Genomic DNA, 11,211 nt, shown 5'->3' on the forward strand with positions numbered 1-11,211 from the left:
CCATATTTCACTTTAATAGAGAAGGGGGTGGGGTGGAGAGAGAGAAACAGAGACCTCCAATAAAAGGGCACTTAGCAAAGCAGGCTCATTAGAAAGAGATTATCTCTGCCAGCTTCCTTCCCAGGGTCTCTTTTTTTTTTTAGGGGGGCGGGGGCGTTGCTGAAGCAGCTCAGGCCCAGCAAGGGATCCTTGCTGCTCACTTAGAGACAGGGGAGAGGGAGAGAAAGAATGATAGACAGGCCTAAGGAGCAGATTGACACCTGCTTTGTTCCTCTGCTTGCAAGGGGGGGGGGGGTCCCAGATAAGCAGGCCTTCATGCACCCACAAAATGCACTTTCCGTTTTTGAAGAGTGCAGGTAAACCCAGGAACAAATGGGACCTGGCCATCTAATGGAGAACCAGGGCTGCCTACGAGCTCAAACACATACCCAACCTCATGTCTACAGTGGATTGCAATCTATACAGGGATGACAGAAACCCAGGCAGAGTTGCTCTTCTCAGGGGCGTATGAAGGGGGGTGCAATACGCCCTGGGTGCCACCCTGACGGGGGGGTGTGAGTAAAAGGCACAAGCCACATGCCTTGGCACCTGCAGGCTCCACACTTTCCGCCTGCTGCCTCCCGCCCAGCTGTAGGGTGGCTGAGGCCCCGTGGCGTGCCCCGTCCCTAAGGGCCCTGCGTGTCCTGCCCCACCCCTCTCTAAGGGCACCGCGCGCCCCATCCTGTCCCTATGGGTGGTTTGCCCCGTCCCCGCCACGCCAGGTGCCTAAGAGGCTTCCCCCACCGCTGGCTCTTTTCCTTCCCTGCCCCCCTGCTCCTGTGGGAGAGACAGACAGACAGACAGACAGACAGACAGTAAATGCAGCTGCTCCTGCTGCTTCCCAGGACTGGCAAAAGCCTCCTTCTGCTTGGCCCTGACTTTGCCATCCCAGTCCTGACCCTGCTCCAGAGAACTGCTGCCTTTTCAGTTCTGAACGTTCCTTTTGCAGAACTCTTGTGGGTGGACCCGCAGCTGAACCCAAAAAGCCAGAAATGAAGCTGCTGTTCATTAAAGAGGAAAAGAAGAAAAACCTCAGCAGTCTTGCACACATGCAACACAAAAGTCAGATTCTATCTTGGGTGATTGTGAAGATCTGTCAACAGATAAGAGCTCCCTGAAGCAGAGCTGGGTGTGAAACAGTTTGCGGCTAAAGAAACTCTCACCTTCACCTGAAAGTTGGACGGATTTCTGTATGTTTATTTATTTGTTAATTTGTTTGCTGATAAAGCACAAGGTCCCTGGACTAGATGGAGCTTCTCAGGCCTCTAGTCCAGAAAAAATTGCAAAGCCAGGTGTGAGCCTGGTCATGTGGGGTCTCGGGTCTTAGCAACATTAGTAAAGAAACAGTGGTTTGAATGCGCTATAAGCATGCAACACCAGATGGCGCCAGAGAGCAGGAGATTTTTAAAATGTGGTTTCCCATAGGGATTTCTTTCTTTTATTATGACGATCTAATTTCTGACTTATTTATAGTGGTTTTCCCCCTGTGTCTAGATTCACCCCCCAGAGAAGAGTCAATCATATCATCTCTGTATTGATCCTGGCAGAAGAAGCTGTTGCAGTATAACACGGTCAACGGCTCTTGCTTGGGGTGCTCTTGCTATAAGAGCAGGAGAGAGGTATGTATTTTACTTTCCAGAGGGCTCTTTGAAGGAGCCTCCTATCTTAGGTCGAAATACGTGTTAAAGTAGCTTCTTGAGGGAGGGCTTCCCTAACTAGACTTGGCACCCGGACAGCAGGGTCAGCAGACACACAGATACTTGGTCACAGCCTTTCCCATTCTGGTGTTGTACATCTATTTAAATGATGCTACTTATTTCTAAATTAGCACCTATGCATATTGTGACCTTGCTGGGGGCATTTGTAACAATATACATTCACACATGTGATTTTTTAATCCAAATCTGTATCTTCTTGTTTTGGCGATGTATTTCAACTTTTAAAAAGTAAGTAGCCATTCTACCAGCTATACCTGACCATACCTGACTCCAAAATGCCCCGTGGCATTTGAGGGGGACCCTTGTATCTGATAAGGGTGAGGCCCACACATCTCCATTTCTTTTGTCATCCAACAAATTTTCATGGTTTTTCTGCCTTGGAACAACACCCATTTCAGCCATGCTATGGGCTTTTTCGCTCTTGCAAAACAGCCACTTGCCAGATGAAAAAAATACAGCAGGCTTTGAAATCGGAGCCGCACTAGGTGTGGAGCGAGAGCACGGCCGGGTGTTTCACGTATGTAGAATCACACCCATCTCTGCCAGCGCTAAAGTGTTGCTTTGCTTCTGCTGTCTGTGGTTTCACTGAAGCTGCACTATTGCTAACCAGAGTGACGCTCGCTGCTGGCAAGATCCTGTGGCAGAAGGAAAAGCTCACTGAGCCCTGACTGAGGCCGCATCCAGCCCGACATATTGAAAGTGCTATGATGCCACTTCCCAGAAGAACCCTGGGAAATGCCATTTGTTAAGAGTGCCCTTAAGGAGCTACAATTCTTAGAGTGGTTTAGCAATCAACCCCTTTTCCCAGGGAACTCTGGGAACTGTAGTTCTGGGAGGGGGAAAAGGAGGTCCCCTAAGAACTCACAGCACCCTTAACAAACCACACATCCCAGAATTTGTCAGGGGAAGCCATGGCTATTGTTATGTACTGAGTTGAATAGGATCCAAATTGCAGCAGTCTGATTGGTCCTAGAACAATAGGATTCAGAATGCAGCAGTCTGACTGGCCCTAGAACAATACGATTCAGAATGCAGCAGTCTGATTGGTCCTAGAACAATAGGATCCAGAATGCAGCAGTCTGATTGGTCCACAGGAGCCACCCAATCCAACTCTAGGTGGAAGTGAATCCGCAACCTGATTGGCCTAAAGGAGAATCCTGGAATTAGCCAATCCCGTGGGGCCCATTGTGTAAATAATGTATATAAAGCAGACATTTTGGGGGAACTTCCTTTCCTCCTCACGACTATGAGCTGAATAAAGAGCATGAAATCCACACTCGACTCCGAGTATATTTCAGCTATTTAAACCGGTATGATGCTGCTTTAAATGTGCAGCATGGGCTGTTACAGTGGTACCTCAGGTTAAGTACTTAATTCGTTCTGGAGGTCCGTTCTTAACCTGAAACTGTTCTTAACCTGAAGCACCACTTTAGCTAATGGGGCCTCCTGCTGCCGCTGCACCACCAAAGCACGATTTCTGTTCTCATCCTGAAGCAAAGTTCTTAACCTGAAGCACTATTTCTGGGTTAGCGGAGTCTGTAACCTGAAGCGTATGTAACCTGAAGTGTATGTAACCTGAGGTACCACTGTACACTATGTTGTTAGTTTTGTGACCTACGAACAGGGTCTACAAAGCACAGTGTCCTTCTAGAATGGCAGTGTGTGTCAGGTGGATTGGAAAGGACCATTGAGGAGAGGAATCAAGGAATGCTGGAGTGGGAATTTGCACTGCAGAGAAAGGAATTCAGGGGAGGGAGCAGAGCTCAGTGGCGGCAGAGCGGTGAAACAAATAAAACCAGACTAGAACCGATAGCCCTGTTTTCAAAATTCCCCAGTCGTCCCACCTCATTCTCAGGAACCACCTGCCCCCTGATTCCTGCACATTTCATCGGGCAACGATATTGTCTGCTTGTTTCCAGTTCACATGCAATTCCTCGAAACTGCTTGCTATGATGAGATCCCCTGTGAGATCCAGGGAGATTCTTTGAAACGAGAGGAGAGGGGAAGAAAGCCCAAACACACAAAAAAAGCTTTGTTGGGTAATTTTTTTTTAATTTACATTTTGCAACACTTGTGATTGTTTATCTGTGCCAGACTTTGCAAATCCATCATCTGCCCTCTTCACATCTACAATTGATTTCCGCTTTTGAAAGCAACTCAGTTCCCATTGTATGAGGATAGTGGTGCATAGACTTTGCCTTTCTTGCACAAGGAAGGCATTAAAATGACACTCTGGGTGCCCTGCTCTTTCGATAAATGACAGACGGGGGAGGGGGGCGTCTCTGCAATGATTCAGGACACTCAGGACAGCGATGGGGAGCCCATGGCTCTTCAGGTCTTGCTGAACTCCAGCTCCCATTGGCTCCAGTCAGCAGAGCCAGTAGCCAGAGGTGATGGGGCATAATAATAATAATAATAATAATAATAATAATAATAATAATTTATTATTTATACCCCGCCCATCTGTCTGGGTTTCCCCAGCCACTCTGGGCGGCTCCCAACAGAAAATTAAAAAACATCAAACATTAAAAACTTCCCTAAACAGGGCTGCCTTCAGATTTCTTCTAAAAGTCTGGTAGTTGTTCTTCTCTTTGAAATTTGATGGGAGGGTGTTCCACAGGGCGGGTGCCACCACCGAGAAGGCCCTCTGCCTGGTTGCCTGTAACTTGGCTTCTCACAGTGAGGGAACCACCAAAAGGCCGTCGGAGCTGGGCCTCAGTGTCTGGGCTGAACGATGGGAGTAGAGATGCTTCTTCAGGTATTCTGGGCCAAGGCCGTTTAGGGCTTTAAAGGTCAGCACCAACACTTGTGTGGCAGACAGCCCAAGGCAACAGTTGTGGGCTAGATGGGCCAATGGTCTGAGCCCCCTGGCAGATGTGAAAGTAGAGTCTGGCAGGCTGTCTTTCATTTGAAGTTTTTAAACAGATTCCTTAGCAGTGATTCCTGCATTGAAGGGGGTTGGACTAGATGACCCTTGGTGGTCCCTTCCAACTCTACAATTTTATGATTCTGTCTTCCTGGCAGTGAAATAATTTCAGGTTCTGGACTAGGCCTGCCCACCCAGGTTGGCTATTGGACCCTTCTGGACAGGAAGGGCTGTAAAGAGCTTCCCAGCTGGGCTGGGTCTTTGATTAGACCAACATTTGGAGGGTACCATGTGAGGAAAGGCTGCCAGATGTGTGAGTTCATGGCCACAGGATCTGTGGAATTTTGTTATGGAAATTCACTTTGAGGTGGTAGTATTTCATGCATGTGTTAGGGCTCACCCACACTTCTGTGGTGTAGTGTTGAGTTTCTGCATACAGTGGTACCTCGGGTTAAGTACTTAATTCGTTCCGGAGGTCCGTTCTTAACCTGAAACTGTTCTTAACCTGAAGCACCACTTTAGCTAATGGGGCCTCCTGCTGCTGCTGCGCCACCGGAGCATGATTTCTGTTCTCATCCTGAAGCAAAATTCTTAACCTGAAGACCATTTCAGGGTTAGCAGAGTCTGTAACCTGAAGCGTATGTAACCTGAAGCATATGTAACCTGAAGTGTATGTAACTCGAGGTACCACTGTCTTGCCTTTTGTTCTGATATAGCACTAAAGGGCAGGTTTTCTGGGGCAAGCAGAAAACCACTTGGACCATTGCTTTCTGGGCCCAGGACAATCTGAAATGTGGATGAGCCTCTAGTTACACACACATTGAACACACACATATTGAATTCTTCCGCTTGATGTTTCCTATCAAGAGGGGAAGAGGCTCAGTGGTGGAACATCTCCTTCGCATGCAGAAGGTCTCAGGCTCAGTTTCCAGCATCTCCGGAAAGAGTTGGGAATGTCTCCAGTCTGTAGTGCTACTGCCCGCCAGTGTAGGCAGAACTGAGCTTCCTATGACCCATTTCTCAGGATATTCTTAATTCTACAACACTTCTACAACACTCTTCTAAGTCTCGGAGTTTCCTAGACCGTTATATTTCGGCTTTGCATTTCAGCTCCACAAGAGGGAGTCTGATCTCATGAAACAAACGCAGCTTGGCCAGGGGACCAGCTAATTGGTTCCCGTTGTGTTCCACGATACATTATGATATGAAATACTCGAGGAATGAAACAAAATGAACATCCTTTCGGGACACGTGTCTGTGCTCTGCAAGGATGTGTGAAAGAGCATCAGCCTCCAAATAGGTGTCTTTCTTTGCAGCTCGTTTCTGTTTCTTAAAATGTATCTCTTTCATAGGAGCCAACTCCTGGGGGTCCCTTTGCCTCCCCCATAAAAATTTGAGGGGGTGAGCCTCCCCCAGGTGATGGGCATTGCCATTTAAATGGTGTGGGTGTGCCCCATCATGTGATCGATTATGTGGGTCGGGGCTTACCTGCCTCCCCCCATATTTTATTCAAGTTGGCACCCCCATCATTCCTAACCATTGACCATGTTGGCTGCAGTGAATGGGATTTGGAGTCGAATGGAAGGCTGGGAATGTAGAGGCTGCCTGAAAGCAAGGTGGCCCACTCTTCCCCTTAACTGTGTTCCAACCTATGAGAGCCAGTGTGGTGTAGTGGTTAAGAGCGGTGGACTCATAATCTGGGGAACCGGGTTCGATTCCCTGCTCCTCCACATGCAGCTGCTGGGTGACCTTGGGCCAGTCACACTTCTCTGAAGCCTCTCAGTCTCACTCCCCTCACAGAGTGTTTGTTGTGGGGGAGGAAGGGAAAGGAGAATGTTAGCCGCTTTGAGACTCCTTAGGGTAATGATAAAGCGGGATATCAAATCCAAACTCCTCCTCTTCCTCTTCCTCCTCCTCCTCCTCCTCCTCCTCCTCTTCTTCTTCTCCTTCTTCTTTGACATCAGGAGAAGGACTTAGGGGTTGCACAGCTCAGTGATGTACGCGGACCAGAGGAAGCCTTCAGGTCCCCCCTTCTGTTGCAATTCATCCCAGAATCCTTTGCAGCAGAACCTAGGATGCCATCGTTAGATGGGGAAGCCTCCTCTCTCTCTCTCTCCTCCCTTCGCTACCTGAAGGCTCAGGCAGCTCACACCTCATGAAGAGATGGAGAGATGTGTCGCCTGACAGGGAACACACAGTCTCCGCTGCCTCCCTCCCGCTCCCCCCAGCTTCTGCCTTCCCCCTCTGCGTCTCCATCCTTGGGAACCAGCTGCAGCGTGTAGGATAGAAACGACCCTGTCACAGCTGTCTCCCGTGTGTTATTGTTAGCGTTACATTACAAATCCCGTTTCCATACCGAGGTCTCGTGAGGGTCATAAACAGGAGAGGTCACGGCCCTGCCAATAAACAGAACCCCGATCCCGAGCACGACTCCAGCCCTGCACGTTTACATGCTGACATGACTGGAGGGCTGCCTCTTCTCCGCGGCCTCCCCATTGAGAACCAAGAGCTTGGAGATGGTGCTCGCTCCTCAGGCCCCCGGATCCCTGGCCAAGGCATCAGGGGCCTGTTTCATGCCATCATTTCTGACTAAGAAGGCTCAAAGGTTTCGCTTGGTCCACATTTTTGAGCTAACTTCAACGTGTCCGGAATGGAAATCAGACCAGCAAACCAAATTGGCATTTGCTGCTGCTGCTGTTTTCAGTCCACAAATAATTGATGGAACCCACCCCCCATTGGCACTGTAATAATAATAATTTATAATAATAATAATTTATTATTTATACCCCACCCATCTGGCCGGGCCTCCCCAGCCACTCTTTGTGTTTCCTTTGCAATGAATAGGGTGGGATAATGTAATACAGTGGTACCTTGGGTTAAGAACTTAATTCGTTCTGGAGGTCCGTTCTTAACCTGAAACTGTTCTTAACCTGAAACACCACTTTAGCTAATGGGGCCTCCCACTGCTGCCATGCGCTATCTGTTCTCATCCTGAAGCAAAGTTCTTAACTTGAGGTACTATTTCTGGGTTAGCGGAGTCTGTAATCTGAAGCGTCTGTAGCCTGAAGCGTCTGTAACCCAAGGTACCCCTGTAATTATAATAGACTCCTAAAATCCCAGAGCTGGAAGGGACCACGAGGGACACCTGGTCCAACTCCTTGCAATGCTGGGATCTTTTTGCCCAACGTGGGGCTTGAACCCATGACCCTCAGATTAAGAGTCTCATGCTGTACCAACTGCACTATCCCACAGGCCCCAATGGACAGGGAGAGATTGCAGGACTACCAGCCCCAGCCAGCGTGACCAATAGTCAGGGATGGTGGGAGCTGGAGCTCAGCAACATTTGCAAGGCTGCCTGGGTTCTGCGCCCCTGCCTTAACGACTCCACAAAAGCTGCTTATGAATCTTTGTGGCTTGAAAGGAAAAGTTTACCCCTAATTCAGGTCCGTGAGGTTGTCTCTCCATGATGAGGGTGGCTGCACCCCACTCTAAAGGCCTGACAGGGAAGGGAGTAGTCGGGGGACAGGTGAATTTGCTTCTTTTGCTTTGGTAAGAACATTTGTAAGAACTCGATTTTTCAGCGAGGCAGCGCTACCCTTTGGAACTCTCTGCCTATTGATATCAGGCAGCTGCTTTCACTGTATTGTTTTCGGAGCCTGCTAAAAACATTTTTGTTTAGACGAGCCTACTCAGGTGTTTAGAAGGTTGATGGGAGCTTTAATCTGTCCTTAGTCTGTTGCTATTTTTTACTTTTTGATAGTCTTAAGTTTTGTTGCTAATTTTTCTCAAGGGTGATTTTATTGTTTTATCTTTTTTTTGCAAACCTATGTTTGTTTTTTTAACAAACAAATAATAATAAATGCAGAAATCGCACAATAGCAACACATGCAGTTGGGTGCCAAATTCTTCACTACTATGTGCTAGTTTGTAGCAGTTGATTCTGTAAGTGGATGGGGAATTTTTTTTGGGGGGGGGGATGAAAAAATTATTTATTGAAATTCATTAATGTCATTACAGATTTAACTTCACACATACATTTTATATATATATATATATATATATATATATATATATATATATATTCTTAAATTACTTTAACTTAGAATGTTGATTTGACCTTCTAATTCCACTTAGATATCAGCTAAGCTAAAATCATATAATGGTACATAAAATAAAACAAAACAACAAAACAAACTAAAGTAAAATAAATATAGACTTCCCATCATTTCCCGATATAGGTGACATTTATGATTTTGAATGTACTTATAATTATTAGCTTACATTTAATATACTTTCTAATACTTTCTTACAACCTAGCGTACCGATTTCCCTTTTTTCTTAATATTTTGTGGATGGGGAAATAAGTGGATAGGGAAGACGGCATCCTGCTCCTCTACTCTGTCCTGAATCTACGGCCAACCAGCTTCATTGTGTGGCTCCAAATTCTAGCATAAGCTCGAGGGCAATGAGGAAGAGGCAAAGATTGCAGTATTTCTTTTATCAATTATCTACACAGGGTGGGCGGGTCTCTAGTCCTTCAGATGTTGTTGCGCTCCATCAGTCAGCGTGGCTGAAGCTCAGGGGTAATGGAAGTTGAGGTCCAGCAACATCTGGAGGTCCAAAGATTCCTCCCTCCTTGATCCACCCAGTGTGCCATACCAGCACTTGAGGGGGGTGGAGTGCTGTTTTGCTTTGAGTCATGTTGTGCTGCTCTTGCGTGGGCAGCTTGCAGAGCGCACCTGTCGCTGTGGTTTGGGAGCTTGCAGGTTTGATCATTGTGCAGTGAGTGGGTGGAGAGGTGCAGCCGTTGAGGGTTGGGGGTGGGGAGGAATGGAGAGGGTTGGACTAGGTGGCAGCTTGCTCCTCTCCACTGCTTATTTAGCTGGGAAAGCAATTAAAAGCACAAGCATCTGGTTAGTTCGTCTCTACCGGCATTTCCCAAACTTGGGTTTCCAGCTATTTTCGGACTACAACTCCCATCATCCCTAGCTGGCAAGACCAGTGGTCAGGAATGATGAGAACTGTAGTCCAAAAAACAGCTGGAGACCCAAGTTTGGGAAACCCTGGTCTATATCCACCTCTTTGCCCTACTCCCTGCTGCAGGGATGTGGACCTGGTGGCCCTCCTTATGGATTTGGATTCCTATCAGCCCCTGCCATGATGGCCAGTTGCCAGGGAGGATGGGAGCTGTAGTCCAGAGGCATGTATGCCCTGTAGTTGTTGTTTAGTCGTTTAGTCGTGTCCGACTCTTCGTGACCCCATGGACCAGAGCATGCCAGGCACTTCTGTCTTCCACTGCCTCCCGCAGTTTGGTCAAACTCATGCTGGTAGCTTCGAAAACACTGTCCAACCATCTCGTCCTCTGTCGTCCCCTTCTCCTTGTGCCCTCCATCTTTCCCAACATCAGGGTCTTTTCCAGGGAGTCTTCTCTTCTCATGAGGTGGCCAAAGTATTGGAGCCTCAGCTTCAGGACCTGTCCTTCCAGTGAGCACTCAGGGCTGATTTCCTTAAGAATGGATAGGTTTGATCTTCTTGCAGTCCATGGGACTCTCAAGAGTCTCCTCCAGCACCATAATTCAAAAGCATCAATTCTTTGGCGATCAGCCTTCTTGATGGTCCAGCTCTCACTTCCATACATCACTACTGGGAAAACCATAGCTTTAACTATATGGACCTTTGTTGGCAAGGTGAAGTCTTTGTTGGCAAGATGTATGCCCTACATCTGCCCTATTGCCTAGGGGGTCCAGATGCAAGAGGGCAGGGCTCATTTGCCTTGGGGAAGGAAGTGTAGCTCGCTGGCCAGAGCATTTGCCTTGCATGCAGAAGGTCCCAGGTTGTCCTGTCTGAAGAGCTGCAGCTGCCAGTCAGTGCAGACAATACTGAGCTAGATGAGCCAATGGTCTGACTTGGTGGCAGGGAGCTTCCTAGGTTCCTAGTAGTTGTGCAGAAGAGGTAATTTCAGCATAGACAGCTATAGTTTCTTCTTCTCCTCTTCTGCACCAGACAAATCTTCTAAAGGAGACAGTAATGACCTGTCTCCTGCTATTATGCCTGGAAAACTGGGTCACAAAACCACTACCATTTACCCACAAAGCAACCCTGCAAGGTGCATACAGGGGCCGAACTATTCATATTTTAATTGTGTGAATCCATATCTATCCATCCATCTAGCAGCATTGGGATCATGGAGAGTGCTGAGGGTTTATTAAACCCTCCCAGTTCCCTGCAGTAGCCCCCTTGCATCAGGACAGAAGCCTCCACCCAAAGCCAAGGGAGGGACAAATGGCAACTCTGGCAGCGGGGTGCAATTTTCATCAGGACCACAGCAGACGGGAAAGGGTTAAGCTCCTCCCTCCACTATCTCCTTGGCCTGATGCTCTGCCACCCCAAGGGACATTCAGAGGGTTCTGTTTGGCTGAGCTGTGAGGTCAGGTCAAGTCCTCTTCTAGGCCTGCTTTTCCTCCTGAAGTTTGCGTGTGTGAAAGCTCCTCAAGCTAAACCACTTCATAACTCCTGAGGTTTTGACAGGGTTTAATAACTCAAGGAAGTTCTAACGGTTAAAGGGCCGAAAGTGCAAAAAATATTCTC

Source organism: Podarcis pityusensis (genome assembly GCF_964106645.2).
Source record: "Podarcis pityusensis genome assembly, chromosome: 15".
NCBI lineage: Eukaryota > Metazoa > Chordata > Lepidosauria > Squamata > Lacertidae > Podarcis > Podarcis pityusensis.